Source organism: Amblyomma americanum, chromosome 10 (assembly GCF_052857255.1).
Source record: "Amblyomma americanum isolate KBUSLIRL-KWMA chromosome 10, ASM5285725v1, whole genome shotgun sequence".
In the NCBI taxonomy this organism is placed as follows: domain Eukaryota; kingdom Metazoa; phylum Arthropoda; class Arachnida; order Ixodida; family Ixodidae; genus Amblyomma; species Amblyomma americanum.
Window position 1 is genome coordinate 123,643,396 of NC_135506.1, and position 19,431 is coordinate 123,662,826.

At 50.3% G+C, this 19,431-nt stretch overlaps 1 long non-coding RNA gene across 1 annotated transcript in view; it reads left to right on the plus strand.

The window, feature by feature from the left end:
• Positions 1 to 3,121, plus strand: part of LOC144106243 (uncharacterized) — an 85,523-nt gene extending 82,402 nt beyond the window's left edge. Inside the window, exon 2 of the long non-coding RNA XR_013308940.1 lies at positions 1,597 to 3,121. This is a non-coding gene — a long non-coding RNA (uncharacterized LOC144106243). The remainder of the gene's footprint in view (positions 1 to 1,596) is intronic.
• The last annotated feature ends 16,310 nt before the right edge of the window (positions 3,122 to 19,431 follow it).

The following is a 19,431-nucleotide window of genomic DNA, read 5'->3' on the forward strand; positions in this document are numbered from 1 at the left end:
GAAACAGACTGCTGTCGTATTCATGGGGCACTGGGTGCTACTTCAAGCTGCATTATGCAGCTTTTTGCCCAGTGTCCCCTTTTTCCACTGTAATGTGTGTGGAGAAATAAATTTTCAATTCAATTCAATTCAAATGTCGCAGTGTCTGTCTTGCATGTATAGCGTTGGACACCTGAACCGTGCCGTAAGGGAAGGGATAAAGGAGGGAGTGAAAGAAAAAAGGAAGAAAGTGGTGCCGTAGGGGAGAGCTCCGGAATAATTTCGTCCGCCTGGGGATCTTTAACGTGCACTGACATCGCACAGCACACGGGCACCTTAACGTTTCGCCTACATTGAAACGCGGCCGCCGCGGTCGGGTTCGAACCCGGGTACTCCAGATCAGTAGCCCAGCGCTCTAACCACTGAGCCACCGCGGTGGGTCTAATGAAGCTAGCTTAAAACTTTTTCGGGGGGATGACGAGCGCTGAAATACCGATCGGTCGTGTGCTTTTCTTGTCAGATTGGTTGTTGGTCTTTAGGGAAAGGAAACGGCGCAGTATCTGTCCCACATCTCGGCGGACACCTGAACCGCGCGTAAGGGAAGGGATAAAGAAGGGACTGAAAGAAGTGCCGTAGTGGAGGACTCCGGAATAATTTCGGCCACCTGGGGATCTTTAACGTGCACTGGCATCGCACGAGCGTCTTTGCGTTTCGCCTCCATCGAAATGCGGCTGCCGCGGTCGGGTTCGAATCCGGGTGCTCCGGATCAGTATCCGAGCGCCTGTGTATAGGATTTCATGGCCCCTTTAACGAAATGTGCTGTGTTACGGCAGCCCGCTGCTGTTGAGTTCAACGCGAGTTGGAAAGCTGAGCCACAGTTGAGACTGGCTGTGTAACAGGAATATAAAGCTTCTAGACACGACGCAGCGTGGTCACACTTTTCCAGGTAAAAACTAGCACATTTGCTTACATTGCCAAAGAAGGGCTGCTTATTTTTGCCTCCGTTAACCATACAATCTCCTCATGTTCAGGGATTTCTCGCGTTGACTTATTTCTGTTCTTCGGAAATCTTTCCGTCAAGTATGGCTTGCGAAGCTCGCTATCACCAACTTAGCCGCCGCGGTGGCTGAGTGGTTATGGCGCTCGGCTGCATGGCCCGAAAGACGCGGGTTCGATCCCGGCCGCGGCGGTCGAATTTCGATGGAGGCGAAATTCTAGAGGCCCGTGTACTGTGCGATGTCAGTGCACGTTAAAGAGCCCCGGGTGGTCGAAATTTCCGGAGCCCTACACTGCGGCGTCCCTCATAGCCTGAGTCGCTTTGGGACGTTAAACTCCCATAAGCCAATCCATAAACCAAACCAGCTATTACTAACTTAAATAAAGTGGTACTAAGAGAGAAAAGAATTTCTTTTTAAAGAATGTCATGCTTGTACGGCTGACCGCTTCTGTGCGTCCAGTACGGGTACTGTTCGCCTCCACCTGAAATAACTGCCCATGGTGGGACGAATCGCCTCCGAAGCGACTCGTCGTGTGCCGGATGCTGTTCTGTTAATTTTTGTTTTATGTCATTGGGAGCGTTGTCAAATTCCTAACATTTGGGCGTTCTCATCTTTTCAGAGCAAATGCTGCGGTGAAGCGGACTGCGTCGTCTCTCCCTGCCTGTGTTTGTGGTTGACCAGCAGCTGCCCTGTTCTCTGGCGCTGCCGAGAACTGCAGTTGGCACCGACATCTTCGCCTTCTCCCCCACTCAAGGATAAAAGCAACCTGAGAGATTGTGGAAAGATTGTGTTGCAGTGGCTTCTTGAACAACGACATCCCTGAAAGGTTTCGCGCCATCTCGTCGCTCAGAACGGACCTGGCTGTGTTCTGCTTGTCGTAGGAACCAGATTTGTTGGAAAACTGTCTGCGTGATCTTGTGTTACAGTGGCGAGCGGAAGGAGGGTCAAATTTCTGTTCTGGTTGTTTTGCTAGCTCCGGACCACCCTGCAAATTATGTCTGGCGCGGAAAACGAAGTCCGTTTCGTTGCCCTTCAGGATAAAATCGTGCTGGAGCTGCCCAATAGCGTTGCCGTCGACATGGGGAGGGAGAAGTACATGTCCGATAAAACGTGGGTTGACATCTGTCTCTCGCGCACGACCAGTGGAGGCGTCCACGCTCAGTCATGTCCAGATTTAGAAAAGCGTCTAAGCGCCCGCTGCGCAACCGCGAGATTTATGTACAAAAAGTTCAGAGGCAAGCGTAGGGAGGACTTTCTGAGAAAAATGCTCACGCTCGTTTTTCCTCTGGAGACGCATTCGGAGGCTCTGAAGGATGCGGACTCGCATTCGGAGGATCTACAGGATGTGGAGCGCATAAAGAAAGAACTCTGCAGCGCAAAGGAGGAGAACAAAAAACTGAAGGATCGTGTGCAGCAGCTTGAAAGCGTCGTCCGGGATTTGCGGGAAGAGTGCTCGACACAGAAGCGCAAGGTTGGCGTCCTGATGCAGCTGTTGGAGCTATTGGACTGCGATGCCTGAAAACGAATAAAAAGGCAGAAAAGATTTCTCCGGGCCTGAGTTTATGGTAACGCTGCTCTCAAGGACCTGGCCTGATTCATCACAGGAGCCGCGACTGAATGGAAAGTGCACCGCTCTCTTGAACCTGCGCATTAAAAAGATTACGATCACAACTCGCGTGCATTTAATTTATGCTGCCCTCTCATGAGGCTTTTCCCAACAGTGTTCCCTTCGCAGAGGGTGGCTTCTCTTTCTAATGTCTTCCCATGGTGTCTGTAATAGAAACAGGAGAGCCTACTCCGCTAAGGGCACCCAAATAATGCTTCATTGGGGTGGATCTTCGTAGCACATCTGATAGGTGGCGGCGCGATCGGAGGCCCTGGTAGGGGGCTCCCGTCTAGACAGCTGGCGCAACGACCTATTCGTGTGTGGTCATTGAAAAAGCTTTCACAGTGCCGCACTCTTGTCCTTCGGGCCGCCGGAAATTGGAGGCACGTGGCTGCTGCAGTCCAGTGTTGTCACAGCAGCGAATACCAGCTTGTGCAGCTGACGCGCGCAGAGCAGTCCTCTGGGTAGTGCTCTAGAACCCTCATAAAGGTACAGGTTTAGCGAGTTACAAACGAAATTAAATTTATTTCCTGCTTCACCCAAGTGTTCAGGATATCGTCGAAGTTGGCTACGGTAGCTGCTAAGGGTTCGAAGTTATCGCGAATGATAAGGACGTGAAGGCAGACACACAGGAAGCCATAAAGGTGTTGAGAACGGTATGCACCGGCAGCCGCATTCCCGCTCAATCCCGGATTTCCAGTGACCCTAAGCGTGCGTGTGTGGAAGGTGGAAAAAGTAGAAAACGCGCTTCAGAGGCGCGTAGACGAAAGAAGCGGGGGAGGAGAGCACGTTGCTGCCATGTCTTAAGCGGATTTCGGCGCTCTCATGTCGGCTCAGCTTTCTTCGTGGTGCTGGCCAAGCGTGGCACACATCAAACTTGCTGTCGCCGGATGCAGAACGAGAAGGGGCCGGGCAGTGTCTGAGCAGAAGCAGTCAGCTGTTCTTGCTGCAGCCTCTGAGATGCCCTTCACGGCAGAATCCTCTCGGATGAAAGCTGCCGTACACATCAGTGATTGCAGGTAATGTACGACACGTTGCGTGTGCGCTCAACTGACGTCATGAACCGCAAGTCTTCAGACTCTTGAGAGGAGAGGGGGCACACTTGGAATTATCGGTTAAGAAAATGGTTACAGACACTGAGAGGGGTCCGTGGAAAACTGGAATGCAGGTAAAATTGGCATATGTAACACAAAACGTTGTAGAAAATTTGAAAAGAAAATGTCTACGATAATTTTAGACGGAGCTCTTTGTTGTTAAAACCCAGGACGGGAGTATTGCGAACTAAGAAGTTTCCGAGTAAAGTACCTAAGATGGACACGTTATGCGTTGCATGTGGAGAAGAGAAAACGGCTGAACACTATGGTTGTGTTAGAGGGGGTCACTCAGCAATTCAAAGCATTGTGCCAGTGCACCTTAAACGGATATAACTAACCAAGCGGAGGTTATCTGATTGGTGGCGGAAGTGAAGGCACGGGAGAAATTTCACCAGCACTCTGAAGGCGATCTTGGAATGGCTCGCGCTTAAAGGGACACTGAGGACAACGCTATCAATTTTTTTTGGTAACATCCCATAGTTCAGAATTTTGTGGCTTTGTTGCCGCTTGTTCGACAGCGAAGGGCTCATTTATTCCTAAGGGATTTGGATTCTGTTTCCCGCTGCTATGATTCAAACTCGGGATTTTCTGCTGACAAAATGCGAAAACGGCAGCGGAAACGAGGATTCCGTGATTGCTGGTAGCGAGCGCTTCGCTCCCGCCTAGCAGCAGCCAGAATGAAAACTATTGCCGGCCGGATGTTGAAGGCCTCTATCAGCCGTCGTCGCTTCGTTTACGCTTGCACCAAGGTTACATGGATCCCGTTCTCGCAAATAACTGCGTTCAGCGACCTGAACCCCACACAGCGTGCGATGCTTTTGAGGGCTTAGGCGGCGGGTCTGGCAAGAAAGTCCTAGCGCTGAGGAGTCAGCAGCGTTGCTCTCAGCGCCGAGCCAACGTCACGTGCACGACTTATGTGTAGCGACTGGTACGTGCGGGCATATTTAAATTCTGTAATAATAGTCCTCAAAGGGCTGGTTATGCAGCCGAGCGTCTTGGTACGGTGACGATGCGAACACGCCGAGCGGTGCGTTTTCTAATGTGGAGGCGCTTTGAACGTTGACTATCAGCAGCTCTTCTTTCTGTGTCGCAGTTTCATGTCGTTGCACGAACTTCGTCCGAGGAGCACTTGGAGGTCCTCTGCTGCTCCGCCCTTTAAATCGAGGCGTCTAACGAAACCATGGGGGCACGCAGAACGCATAACCGCGCCGCACCCCAAAACATACCGAAACTCAGCTGGCCGTCTGTTGCGCCGCAGGTTTCATTTGACTTCCAACATTCAGGTTGTCTTTTCTGTCTTCCTCGTGTGATAAAAGTGCGCTAGTGGTTCAAAACACTTTTCTGTCTTCCTCGTGTGATAAAAGTGCGCTAGTGGTTCAAAACACAACTTATATACTTCAATATCGATCAAACACGTGACATTCATGCACTTTTGCCAGCCTCATAGACGTGGCCGATAACGTGCAGCCCTCGCAGCGACGCCAGACCCGATCGCCATCACCAAGGCGGTTCCCTTCGCCCAGCCGCCCGTCGTCCTCTGGCCGTTTCAGATACGTCCCCACATCGTAAAAACTAAAGACGGCGTCCTCCAAGGGTAGGGCCGCCGCTACTGGACCGAGTCAAGAGCCTCCACCCGACGATCCGACCGACGACGTCCTCAACGGCGCGCTGCGACCGACTGGTTTGCGCCGAAATTCCGGTAGCCGCCGACAACCACGACGTTACCGCACTGGTGGATACCGGCGCTGATTTTTCTGTAATGACCAAGCGGTTAGCCACGGCCCTCAGAAAGGTTCTGACCCCTTAGTCTGGACCGCAGCTCCGCAAAGCCGGTGGTCATGCGGTGACGCCGATTGGCGTCCGCACTTCGCGAATACAGATCCGTGCTGTTACTTTCCCTGGTTGCTTTGCTGTGTTACCCGAGTGCTCCAAGGACCTGATTGATACTCGGTTTGGATTTCCTTCGGGAGTACGGTGCCGTCATCAACCTTCAGGAGCTAATCGTGTCGTTTTCCACCCAACGCCCTGTCGGCGATGCCAAGCCACACAGGACTGAGTTAAGCGTCTGTGACGACCCCATATTGATCACGTCAACAGCCAGCACGTTTGTTGCGGTAGAGTGCGACAGCAGCATCGGCACTCGTGGCATCGTTGAAACAAACATTTCGCTGCTCCTGGGTCAGCAAGTTTGTGTCGCTCGCGAAATTATTTAACTGAACAATGGACGAACCGAACTTATGGTGACTAATTTTGGTTGTGAACCTCAGTGTTTGCCTGGCAAAACAGCTACTGCGTATTTCGATGAACTCAGCTAATGCGCGGAACAGCACGCGTTGTCTCAAAACCCGGCATCAGTGGAGGCACCGACCACTCCCATAAAAACCGACGCGAACCCGAACCTGCCGTCTAATCAGAAACGCTGCCTGGAGAGCATTATCCAATCTTTCCGCGACTCTTTTGCCTCGACCTCCAAGGTTAGGCAGACTCCGCTCACAAAGCACCGCATTATAGTTGACGCAAGCCAGCGACCGTTATGTCAGCCGCCTTATCGGATCTCTTCGCAGGAACGTGGTTCCATTCGTCTACATGTTCAAGAAATGCTCCCGGACGACGTGATACAGCTGTCGGCGAGCCCTTGAGCGTCGCCTGTTGTACTGGCAAAGAAAGATGGAACCCTTCGTTTCTGTGTTCAATACAGACGTCTAAACAAAGTCACCAAAAAAGACTTTTATCCTCTGCCAGGAATTGGCTACTCTCTGGACCGGCTGCGCTACGCCACGTGTCATCGCAAGAGTTACGCAGTCGCTATTGAAAAATCGAGGTTGAAGAATGCGACCGGAAAAGACCGCATTTACTACACCAGACGGTTGGTACGAATTGCGGGGGCTACCTTTCGGCCTGTGCTCGGCTCCTGCGACGTCCCTGCGGATGATGGACACCGTGCTTGCCGATCTGAAATGAAAATCCTGCCTCCATTCCATTCCAAAAACCTTTATTTCCACCAGAGAAGAGGCTCCCCTACTCCCCATCTCTGGCACGCAGGCCTAGGGGTGGGGGCCGGGAGCCTCGCATCTAAAGGCAGGCATAGAGTTCTTGGTCTCTTGCGGCCTCCAGCGCCAGGTGAATGACTTTTTTCTGCACGGCGGGGTCCGCGCTTTGCAGAAGGGTTTCCCAGGCTTCCTTGCTATTTATTCCTTCTTTAATCCCTGGGGAGTGTGTACATTCCCAAATGATGTGATCTAGGGTCCCCCTATTCTCACATTTTTTGCATTTTTCCTCTATTTCCTTTTCCCTAAATACGTGTGATGCCCACACCGGGTTTATGAAGTTCCCAGCTTGTAGTCTACGCCAAGTTGTAGCTTCTTTATTCCCTAGTGTTTTGTCCGGCGGAGGGAAAATCCTCCTTTGACTTCTATAGCTCTCTATTATTTCTGCATAGCTGATCAGTCTCTCATCCAGGTCCTTGCAGTCGGGCGGCTCTCCCCTGGCTCGGAAGTAGAGGTCTCGAGCCAGGGTGTTTGCCGCCTCGTTTCCAGGGATGGATGCGTGAGCTGGTACCCACACGATGCGTACGTCCCTCCCAATTTCCTTCTGTTTTAGAATTTGTGCTGCTTCTAAGGCAATCCTCCCTCTGCCATAATTGTAGACTGCAGTTTTGCTGTCACTAGCTATAATTTTAGCCTGCGTTCCTACGCATGCGAGCGCTATTGCGACTTCTTCCGCCGTTTCCGGGTTGCGGCTTCGAATGGATGCTGCTATCTCAGGTTCCCCCTTTCCGTTGACCACTGAGGCCACGGCTGCTCCTAGCTTCCCACTTGCTGCATCTGTGTATGCCACTGCTTTCTTATCTAGACTGTCCAGTCCTCTGGCCATGGCTTCTGCCCTCTTTTCCCTTCTTTCCTTGTTGAATTCTGGGTGCATATTTTTGGGCAATGGGTCTACTCTGATCTTTTCCCTAGCACATTTTGGAATGTCTTGTTTCTTTTGCATCCCCCTGTCGGTTTGCCTGTCGACCGCTTCTAGTATAGCTCTGCCGGTGCTCGTCCTGCTGAGCCTATCTAGCTGCGCTGATCTTACCGCTTCAGCTATCTCACTCCAGTTGTTGTGAAGCCCCATATTTAGTAGCCTTTCGTTTGAGGTGCTTATTGGCAAGCCCAGCGCCTTCTTATAGCTTTTCTTGATTATGGCATCAAGCTGCCTTTTTTCTGTTGCCCCTATCTTGAGGAAGGGGGTCGCGTAGCTGATCCTACTTATTATATATGCCTGTACTAGTTTCATTAGGCTCTTCTCTTTGAGGCCTCTACCTCTAAGCGATATCCTTCTGAAAATGCCCGTGACTTGCGTCGCAAACTTGTCCAATCTTTTTAGGGTTTCATCATTGTAGCCGTTACTTTGTATGAATAGGCCCAGAATCCTGATCATATCTACCTTAGGCACCAGTTTTCCTTCCACAGTGATTTTAAAGTCCTCACCCTGCTTGAGCCTGTTTCTTTTTGGGTTGTATACCAGAAGCTCAGATTTCTCTGGTGAACATGCCAGTCCTCTTTGTGCTGCATACTCTACCACAGTGTCTGCTGCCTTCTGGAGTTTCCTTTCTATTTGCCCGTCGTCTCCTTTGTCCATCCAGACATTGATGTCGTCTGCATACATACTGAACTTTAGACCCTCTATTCCTTGAAGTAATTTAGGTAACCCTCTCATTGCTATGTTGAAGAGGAGTGGGGATAGGACCGACCCTTGGGGGGTGCCCCTGCTGCCCAGTTCTATGTTCCCTGATTCTATGTCCTGATATTTGATCCTCGCTGTTCTCCCAGTTAGGAAGTCCTTGACATAGTTATATGTTCTCGGACCTACCTCTAGACTATGTAGTTCCTCTAGTATAGCCTCGTGTTTGACGTTATCGAACGCCTTTTTGAGGTCGAGACCTAGGATTACTTTTGCATCTTTGGATTGGGATTCGATTATGTCGTGCGGCAGCCTCAGCATCACGTCTTGCGTACTCAGCCCCGGGCGGAAGCCAATCATCTCGCTTGGCCAGAGCTCGTTGTCTTCCATGTATCTGGTTAGCCTTGTCTGAATTACGTGTTCCATTAGCTTCCCTACGCAAGATGTGAGGGATATGGGTCTTAAGTTTTCGAGCTTCGGCGCTTTTCCCGGCTTTGGAATGAGTATGATGTTCGCCTCTTTCCATTGCGCGGGAAGCTTTCCGGTTTCCCACACCTTCTGCATATATGCAGTGATTGCTGTTATCGAGCCATCATCTAGGTTCCTCAGGGTTTTGTTGGTGATGCCGTCCGGGCCCGGGGCCGATTTTGACTTTAGCTTAATTATTTCCGCCCTTACCTCCGCTTCTGTTATTGGGCCGTCTAAAAGCTCCATCGGGGGACCCTGGTACTCTGGGAGTTCTACCCTCTTCGTGTCCCCTATATATGTTTGTATAATTTCTTTAACGAACTCCTCGTCCGTCCCCTCATAGATGTGCTTTGTCTTGGCTAGACTAATGCTCGCCTGCGTTTTAGAGTTGGTAGGGTCGAGTAGGTGCCTTAATAGGTTCCAGGTCTTTGTTAAGCTCATACCCCTTTCCATCTCGTCGCACCTGCTGCACCAGTTTTGCTCACACAACTGTCGTGCATATTTTTATATGTCCCGATTTAGTCTTGCTATTCTTCTCCTGAGGTTCCTATTCCATCTCTGCTTCTTCCATCTGCGTTCGAGTCCATTTTTGGCCTCCCACATGTGCAGCAGTTTGTTGTCTGCTAGTTCTAGATCATATTGCCCCTTCAAAGTTACGGTCGCTTCCGACACGTGCTTCTTAAGGGTTTCTGTCCATTCCTCTATGTTTTGGATGGTTCCCCAATTTTGCTGGTCCCTTTGGGCCCTGAATTTGTCCCATTCCGTGATTTTGGGCAGTCTACCCGCTTTATCTTTGATGCCCGTGCGTACCGTCGTGGCGATAATGAGGTGGTCACTTCCTAGGTCCGTTCCTGTGTTCATCCAAGTGGCTGCCCTAACGTTTTTGGTTAGCGTGAGGTCAGGTGTGGTGTCCGCCATGACGCTATTCCCTCTCCTAGTTGGGCACCCCGGATCTGTTTGCAGGGTTAAGCCTAACTCCTGTATGTCCTCCCATAGGTGTCGTCCCTTCGTGTCCCTCGTACTGTATCCCCACTCCTCGTGATGGGCGTTGAAGTCCCCTACTATGATCAGTGGGCTAATGTTTGCCACTTTCATTGCTTTCCGAAATATTGCCCTGAACCTGACTTTTTGCTGCTTCGGTCTCGAGTACACGTTTAGTAGGAACAGGCTTGGTTCATTCTTTTTGCCCGTTATCATTTCTACTAGGACGACTTCTGCCTCTGCCGTGTTTAGCTCATGCTCAATTGTTGCTATGTTCCTTTTAACGTATGTGGTGACGTGAGATTTCTCCCCTCTATCACTGTGGAATGCTTGATACCCTGGTAGATTTAGCCGCTTACCAGTTTCTTGCAGGGCTATGGCCAGGGGCTTTTCCTCTAATGTATCGATATATTGTTGCAATACCGCTCGCTTGCTTCGGAAGCCTCGGCAGTTCCACTGCCAAATGAGGGTCTTGTTTTTGGCCTTTCTATCCATGTTGGATTCGTGCTATTGCTTCCTCCGTTCGTTTATGTTGCTCCGCGTGGGCTATCAGCTCCGCTCTCTGGCTTTGTAATTCTGTTCTCTGAGCCTGGACTTCAGACTGCAGCTGTCCTATTGCCTGCGTTATCTGCATCATGAATGCCCTCATCTCGGCTTGTAGGGTGGAGATTGCTAGCCTATTCGCTTCGCTCTCTTTCCTGAGCGTTTCCCATATATCTACCTCCTCGTCCCCTTTGCGTTTGAGTGGGGGTCTCCTTGCTTCTTCCGCCTCCTCCGTTACCTGCCCTGTCGCCTGGGGTTTCTGCGTAAGAGGTCCGGTCTGCTTTGTACCTGTTTTGGGCTGTTGTGCTTGTTTCATCTCTAGTGGAGCTGCTTTTGCGCTCCCCTCTATGTGCTTTTTCAGGAGTCTCTGTAGCTCCTCTACCTGTTTTTTAAGTTTTTCTATCTCTCTGTCTTTATCATCTTTAGCCTGAGAGGCCCCTCTGTTAAGTTTTTCTATCTCCCTGTCGTTATCATCTTTAGCCTGGGAGGCCCCTCCTGCAAAGCTTACTGTTTTCGGCGCCTTGCTCGGCTCTCTGCTCCGGTCGCTGCGTCCTTTTCCCCAGGGGTCCTTTGGGTCCCTGGGCCTCGATCTCTCCGGGTCCCTGGACCGTGATCTGGATCTCGTCCTTCTTTGTTCCCCGAGTCCTCCCTGTCCTTTGGGGGCTCCCGGTTTTCCTGGGGGCGTCTGGGTCCTTGCCTCGCCTTCCCCCAATCTGGGGAAGCTGTCGTCTCGGCGATCCGTTCTTCCTGTAGGCTTCTGGTCCTTCCTGCGGGTCTCTTCTTCCTGCCTTTTTTCCCAGATCTTCTTCTTGATCTCGTACGGTGTTCTGTATATTTCCTTGCATCTTCGGTCTCCTAGTGGGTGTTCCTTTGCGCATAGTTGGCATTTGGTCTTGCATTTGTGGCCTTCTGCTGGGTTCTCTTCTCCGCAGCTTCTGCACTTCTTGTTTTCTGGGTCCGGGCAGACGTCCTGTCGGTGTCCCAGTCGTCCGCATGCGTAGCAGACTTCGTACCTTTTCTTGTAGAGGACGCACCTCGTCGGCGTTGGGGATAGGTACACGTGCCATGGCACCCTGTTGCTTTCGAACAGGATTAGGACGGCCTTGGATTCTCTCCCTAATCTTCTCACTCCCAGTATGGGTGGGTTCTTGGCTCCGTGTTGCTCTAGTCTTTCGAAAATTTCTTCCTCCGTCCAGAAGTCCGGGGCGTCGTAGATCACTCCCTTCCCGCAGTTTTCCGGCGGGGTCAGGTACGCGTTCAGCGTTGTCTCTACGTCGCCTATCTTCAGCTCTGTTAGCGACGCGTATTTCTCTCTTCTATTTCCATCTCCGGTGGCTATCATGATGGACTGCTGTTTCCTGTTGAAGGTGATTATGTCCTCTCTGCTGCCTTCTCCGACCGCGGCCGCTTCGGCGATGGCGTTCGCCAGAAACGCTCCTCCGTGCACAAGTAGCTTCTCTATCCCACCTCTGGGACGCATGATTATTTTGTCGAAATCTTGCGGAATTCTCGTTATTTGTTTCTCCACCGATTTCGCAGCCTCGTGTACCAGGATGACGTCATATTCTCCGCCACGTTCGAAGAGCGCCTGCGCGCTGTGGTCGAAACAATTCTTTCCGCCGGTCTTTCCCTCAAGCCCGAAAAGTATCACTTCGCTTTCCAAGAGTTGAAGTTTCTCGGTACATCGTGAGCGCTAAGGTAGTGAGCCCTGACACCCGATAAGACAGCCACCGTCGCTGCTTTTCCCTTGCCAACCGATAAGCGAAGTGAGCGCCGCTTTCTTGGTCTCTGCGCGTCTTATCGACGTTTTGTGAAAAACACCCATATCGCTGAGCCACTCACTCGCCTCACGAAAGATGTCGAACCGTTTTTCTGAGACCAGGAGCAACAATAGGCATTCGAAGACTTCCGAACTCGTCTTGCAAAGTACGCCTATACGTGGACACTTCGAGGAATCATCCGACACTGAACTGCACACAGACGCCAGCAACATCGGCCTCGGTGGGGTCCTTGTGCAGTGGCAGGATGGTCTCGAACGCGTAATTGCATACGCGAGCCGCACCTCGTCACGAGCCGAGGCGAACTGATTCACCACTGAAAAAGCATGCCCGGAAAATGTGCGGGCAGTGACCAAATTGCGCCCGTATTTATATGGCTGCCCTTTTAGAGTCGTCAGTGATCACCACTCGCTGTGTTGGCTAGGCAGCCTCAAAAATTCCTCGGGACGGCTTGCACACTGGAGCATTCGCCTTGAAGAAGTCTATAAGTCCGGTAGGAAGCACAGTTATGCTTACTGTCTGTCTCGTGCTTCTATCGAGGACCTCCGAGCTGACCCCGACGATGATTAAGTTTTTCTTGGCGCCATCTCCACGTCCAATCTCATTCAACACCAAAGAGACGACGGCGAACTCCGGCCCCTCATTAGACGTTTTTAGCATACCGGAGGCGTACTACCGGAGACATACCGGTTTACCGGACCCCTCTCGCGCATGCGCAGATGCATTGTTGGGGTGAGGGAGAGCCACTGCGCACGCGCAGCCGGCGTCCGGTAAACCGGTATACGTCTCCGGTAGGATAAAAACGTCTATTGAGTATCTTGAAAGAAGCACTCAGTCCACGCCGCGAATCTTCTCGCGCGGGCTGTTGTCATTCTGTTTACACGGCGGCATCCTGTATAAGAAAAACTACAGCCCGACGGAAGCTGTGTATCCATTCGTCGTGCCTGCGGCCCTTCGCGACGAAGTCCTGCAGGTGTGCCATGATGACCCATCTTCTGGTCACTTGTGGTTCTGCCGAGCTTTGGCACGGATACGGCAAAAGTACTACTGGCCCAGTGTTGCTCCAGTTGTGAAACTTTACGTCAGAACATGCCGTGAGTGCCAACGTCGCAAGACGCCGCCGACTAAGTCAGCCGGACTAGTGCGGCCTATTGATCCGCCATAAGTCCCCTTCCACCAAGTCGGCATGGAGTTACTCGGCCCATTTCCGGAGTCGTCACAGGGTAACCGCTACATTGTGGTCGCCATCGACTTCCTCAGCCGGTACTGTGAGACTGAAGCTCTTCCCCGTGGTACCGCTGACTAAATTGCGAACTTTTTCATTCAAGACATTGTGCTTCGCCACGCTGCACCCAGGGGCAAGGGAACGGCGTTCACCTCGGCCCTTACAGAGGAGATTATGCGCCTGAGCGGCACAAGTCACCGCAAAACAACCGCTTACCACCCTCAAACGAACGGCCTCACCGAACGGCTCAGCAAGATGATCGCCGACATGATTTCCATGTATGTCGACGCGCACCACCGGAACTGGAGCGCCATACTCCTTTACGTCACATTTGCATATAATACTGCGGTACAAGAGACGACGCGCTTCACTCCATTTCGTTTAGTGCATGGTCGCGAAGCCACAACCGCGAAGCCACAACCATGCTGGACGCAATGCTGCTTCCAACTATAGTACTATCTCCTCTGTTATGGGTGCTGCCCAATTCGTTACTCGCGCCGATGCCGCCCGCCAATTCGCTCGACAGCGCAGCAAGCCCACGACGCTCGCCGCAATAACCTCCGCCACAGAGATGTTACCAGCCCGGCGACCAAGTCTGGGTGAGGAGCCCAATCCTCATGCGAGGGCGCTCCGAAAAGATTCTACGCCGATAGTTTGGCCTCTACGAAGTGCTTCATTGATTCAGTGAGGTCGACTACGAAGTTCTTCCCCGAAGAACAGTTTGCTCTCCTAGACGGCCGACCTCCGAAGTCGTCCACGTCGCCCGGATGAACTCGTACCACGCCCGATAGAGCCTCACGCGTGCCTACACCACACTCCAGACACATGCAATGTCCCTTCTCTTCCCGCTTCCCATTGCCACAGCACCGAGCCGACGCCCTTCACAGAGGGAAGTAATTGCACAGTACGAACGCCGCTGTTGGCGTCGTACCGCGGCCGAACTGTATTACCTGGCACTTGGCAAGCCTTGGGCATTTTAGGGGCTATAGATTTGCCGTCTTTATCTCTCGAGCTACCCGCTGTCTTCCACGTCCCAGCACGGCTAAGTAAACCGGTCATCTGTACGTCAACCGTTTGTTGGCGACAGTATGACGTCATATTACATCGTTATCACGCGACTTGGTGTGACGTCAAATTGAATCATTGTCACGCGGCTTGGTACGTTGACTCGCGACGTCACGTGGTACCGTTTTCTGCGGACACGTTTTGAGGAAAATGACCTTGATCTGAGCCATATAATGCTTTCGCATTAAAAAATGCCTCGCCTCCACTGTGTAAAAGCAAAGTGAACAATTTTTGAGTAGTGAACCATGACATGGTTTTCATGAGCCAGGACGGCTAGCAGGAAGATCAAAGAAGTGAAGCACTAATTTCCAGAAGCGCTGTAAGACAAACTGGCCACAATGGTCCTGGCAGCTCCCAGGTGAAAAAATTCAAAGTGGGTCCTAGCTGCTTTCAGCTGGAACCAGTTCAGCTGCGTTATGAAAAAATTAAGAGGGCACTTGAGACTATACTTACGTGCTGTGAATGCGAAAGCATGCACGCAGGGTGTCCGGCTGCGGCGATGATTTACTACTTTAGTGCAGAGACCAACGAAGCTGATCTCGTCATATTGGGAGCAGAGCTAACACAAGGCGAAGCGAGAACACGACATAGGCGCTGACTAGCAACTGGCGTTTATTTCAGAACGCCAGTGTTCTCGCTCTGTCCTGTGTTAGCACTGTCCCCAACATGATCGTAAACCAACAACCCAACTCTTCCTCTTCGAAGCTGATCTGTTCGCACCTCCCAAATGGAAGTTGATGAAGACGACAATACCCAAATCCAGCGCGAGAGGCTTCGTCGCTTCTGAGGCAACAACAACGACTGGCAGTTCAGTGCGCGGGGTGTTGTGCTGCGGTGATGGTGTACTGCTCTAATGCAGTGGCCAGTGTATGCTCGCGCCGCTCGAATGGAAGTTGATGAAGACATCATCATCATCAGCCAGACTACGCCTACTGCAGGACAAAGGCTTCTCCCATATCTCTCCAATTAACCCTGTCCTGCGCCGGCTGTGGCCACCCTATCCTACGGCCGGTCTCGAGGGGAGCGCGCGCTTTTTTTCTTACGGCGTTCGCAATGAGGCCGGTTTCTGCCCTCCACTGCTGCGACCGCCGTTCACGAGCAAGGACAACGCGCCAGCGGTAACCGTCAAGCCTTTATATTTTGCCTCTTGAGCTTTACGCAGGGACAGCGTAGTCAGCCTCATTGCCATGGGAGAAATCTGACACAACAGATTAACGTTTGCGCGCTCTCTCCTTTAGCCCCACTGTGTATGGTCGAATGTATGCTTCGAGCACAGATGTCAACACGTTCTACCCTTATATTTGGCTAAAAAGCAAGCTTCTGTAGTTCGTGTTCCGAGAGGTCCGAATGAGTGTGTAGAATGATATGCGACATGGAACACTTGGATGGCAAGTTTCATAGAGTAAAGTGTTCTGCAGCATAAATATAACTCCTAAAGTTTCAAGTGCAGCTGCTTTAATTTTGCACAACGGTATTAGCAAGAATTCAGGGTGTTCGCCAGGAAAACGCATCATCTCATTTGCGAAAGGAACCGCTATAGACGGAAACCAACCCTGGCCGCAGGAGCAGAGCACGTTGCACGCACGCGACCTTCAAGGTGTCCTCTTGGAAAGGCAGTTTGAAGTTTGCTGGCATCTCAGGAGCGCCCATCCCACCCGATGACAGTGGAAAAATTAAGTCAGTTGACAGTAACTGCAAACATGGACTAACTCCGAGTAAAGCAAAAATTAGTTCGGAACTGCTCTCTGTCTCAATAAAATCGGCCTTCACGAGCGAACAGACTTATCTGAGAGGCGCTGGCTACCAGCTTTGCATTATTCACCTGCGTTTCTGCAGCCTCGCCATCGCTTTCAGTAAACCTCCCGAGAGCATGAGCTTCCCTCACGTCATTCAGGAAACGAAGTAGCGTGCCAGAAAGAAGTTTTCCGCAACCTAACGGAGCTCCAATAAACCTCACAGCAATGCCCGTTATACCAGCTGTTTTAGCTTACAATGTAAGGAACTAAAAATTAACATTTGCGATGCTTACATGTTAATTAATGTCCCTGAACTTAAGAGAATAGAGGGCACATGGCATCCAGCTGCATAATGTGAGATCTTTTACAAAGATATTTAAACCAAAAATTTTCAGGTAGCTTCAAGACACGCCGCAGCCTGAATATACGTTAACAAAAATATAGCGCTCTTTATGGCAACTGAAGTAACTCATTGGACATACGTAATTTCTGAAATTGCAGTACTCAGTACGCGTCAGTGTCTGCGGCAGCATATGCAGCTTGTACTGGTTGCTTATGTTACGTTCTGGTAACGTTAGTCAGGCCATAATGACGACAAGAAAGCTTGCGTCGAACTCGAAAACTGTTTATTGGGCGAACTTTCCTAAAACAGAAAGGAGTTCGGCGGCGCAGCAATAAAACAAGTGCTTGTTCAACTAAGGTCAGAAGGACGGTCGCTATCGGCCTTGCCAAATTTAAAGGTGACAGCGAACTTGAAACATTAGGCACCTAATGTGCTTACAACAATTTTGAACATGAAGAGAGACTTGCGTGCGGCTACAGCCATTCCAGAGATATCTGCTGTCCTCTCGTTTGACACCATAAGCGTGAAGGCCGCGTGCCATTGGCTTCAAGCACAGAATAATGAATTACAATGCTTCTTTCACTTGCTGTCACATTAACAGTTAGCATTCTTTTGAGCTATCGATACAGGCCTCTCGTTTCAGGAAGTAGTGATGTATATGAGGGTGAAAATAAGTACATCCATGACGTGCGAAAGGCGATATCGGCGTAATTAAGTACTATATACATCTCCCAATAATCACCTTTTTTGACAGTTCAACGTTAGTGTACATTGCTCTGACCTTCAACTCTAAAACTGTCGTCTCAAGCCACCAGCTACGGCAATATCGGATTTACGGCTCACGCGCTGTAGAGAATTTTCTCCGCAATATATTACAATTTTATGGGTGAGCGCAAAACTCGTTTTCTGAGTTTTCATTCTCTTCTCCTTAGCATTAACATGTCATTTAATCACGGACCATGAGAGATACGAGAGAAAGTGATCAGAGTATTTCCTTCTGGATTTAAAACCACAAATGCTCGACATAGTTCTTAGGAATGGGACAGTGAATCCTAATTTTAAATGTTTTCATCGAGCATAGTCTGCGATGAATCTGTGCACATGTGGACTGCGTTGAAGATACGCAGCCTATGCATCTGCATTTTGTTTTCTTTGATTTCGGTGCTGCGCTCACCATGAACCATGCAGAGGGCTACAGCGCGAAACCAGGCAAAAGCCACCCGCCGCCGCAGATACAGGCGTGGAGCCAATGGATGGATGGATGGATGGATGGATGGATGGATGGATGGATGGATGGACGGACGGACGGACGGATGGACGGACGGACGGACGGACGGACGGACGGACGGACGGACGGACGGACGGACGGACGGACGGACGGACGGACGGACGGACGGAGTTTCTACTTTGAAACGGGGCTATGGCAGTTGCCACCATGTTCAGCTTTTTCCCTTTTATTTTTGTTTAACTGTGTTGTAAGTTGTTACTAAAACTCGACATTTTCTTTAAATACGTCTTCCTACACTTCTAACCTTATGTCACCTCTCCGCTTTTGAGCCACCAATCTTTCAATCGCTTTTTGCTTATTTCTACCGCAGATTTATTTACATGACCATTGTTATTTTTAAACCCTCGGTACTCAGGAAGAGTGATTGTGCCTGCATCGACATTGGGATGAATACCATCACATTTGAGTACGGGGTGTTGTACTGTTTCTACAGATATACCGCACACAGCACATGTGTCATCTTCGTTAAATTTTTGTAGCTGCGCGCTCTAAGACACATTGACCTATAGCTTCAAAGAGTAGGGCACTGCCTCTTGAGTTTTCATAAAACGCTTCCTTCCTGATCTTCTTTTTCCAGCATCGATATAGTTCTACACTATGCGTCTTTTTCATTTAGTAAATCCAATTTTTGCCTTCGACGTTTTCAACCTGTCGTTTAATGCACTTTCTTTGTTCGTCCTGGCATACTTACTGGTTAGCTTCCTAGTTCTTTTGCGCCATTGTGAGTCAACGCTTTTTCTGTGTAGGTGTTTAAATACCTTAGCTGCCCACCTGTTATCGTCCAATTTTCTCAGGCGTTCTTCATATAGTATTTTACTCGGAGCATCCCATGCTTCGAACGTTGTCCAGCCCATATCCCCGTGTACTGCCTCGTTTGTGGTTTTCCCGTGGGCACCCAGTGCTAATTCTCCAACAGCTCTCTGATTTACTTCTAGTCTCGACTGAACTGTCCTTAAGTACAGAACCTCATTGCCGAAAGTAAGCCCCTGAACGATTATTCCTTTCCAAATACCTCTCAGTACTTCATACCTGTGGTACACCCACAGTGCCCTATGTTTCAGGCTGTATAGAACGGAGATTATCGCAATCGTTTGGAAGGATTTTATGTTCATTTTATCGCCTTTCCCCTCATAAATCAAATTCATTATACTCTGTTTCCAGCTGTACGGAATTTGTTTATTTCTTATGATTGCCTCCATTGCTTTTATCAGCGTTTCCTTGCCTCCTGGTCCAAGTTCATTGATAAGCTTGATTGGAATTTCGTCTATCCCTGAGGATGTGCATTTAGGATTATTTGCTTCTGCCTTTTTCCTGTTAAGATTGGTCAGTTCTAAGCTGTTTTCTATTGTGCTGTCCTGTGTTTCTTCCTCATTTGGGGAGCTTACCGTATCGTCGTTCTTAAATGACTCAGCTATAACTGATGCAATGTAGTTCACAGCATCAGCTTCCTCTAAACATTTTCCCTCGGGACCGTGAATCTGTTGGAGCTTTATTTGATTCGCTTTACCCAGCCAGCTTATATGGTACCAGCACTTTCTTGACCCCCCTTTAGTTGCATCGCGAACTTCAGCCAGCCAGCGATCAGAGGACTGCTTCATTTTAGCCTGGACGAGGGCCTGCGCTTTATGTTTCTTTTGTCGATAAGATTCCCATTTTTGGCCT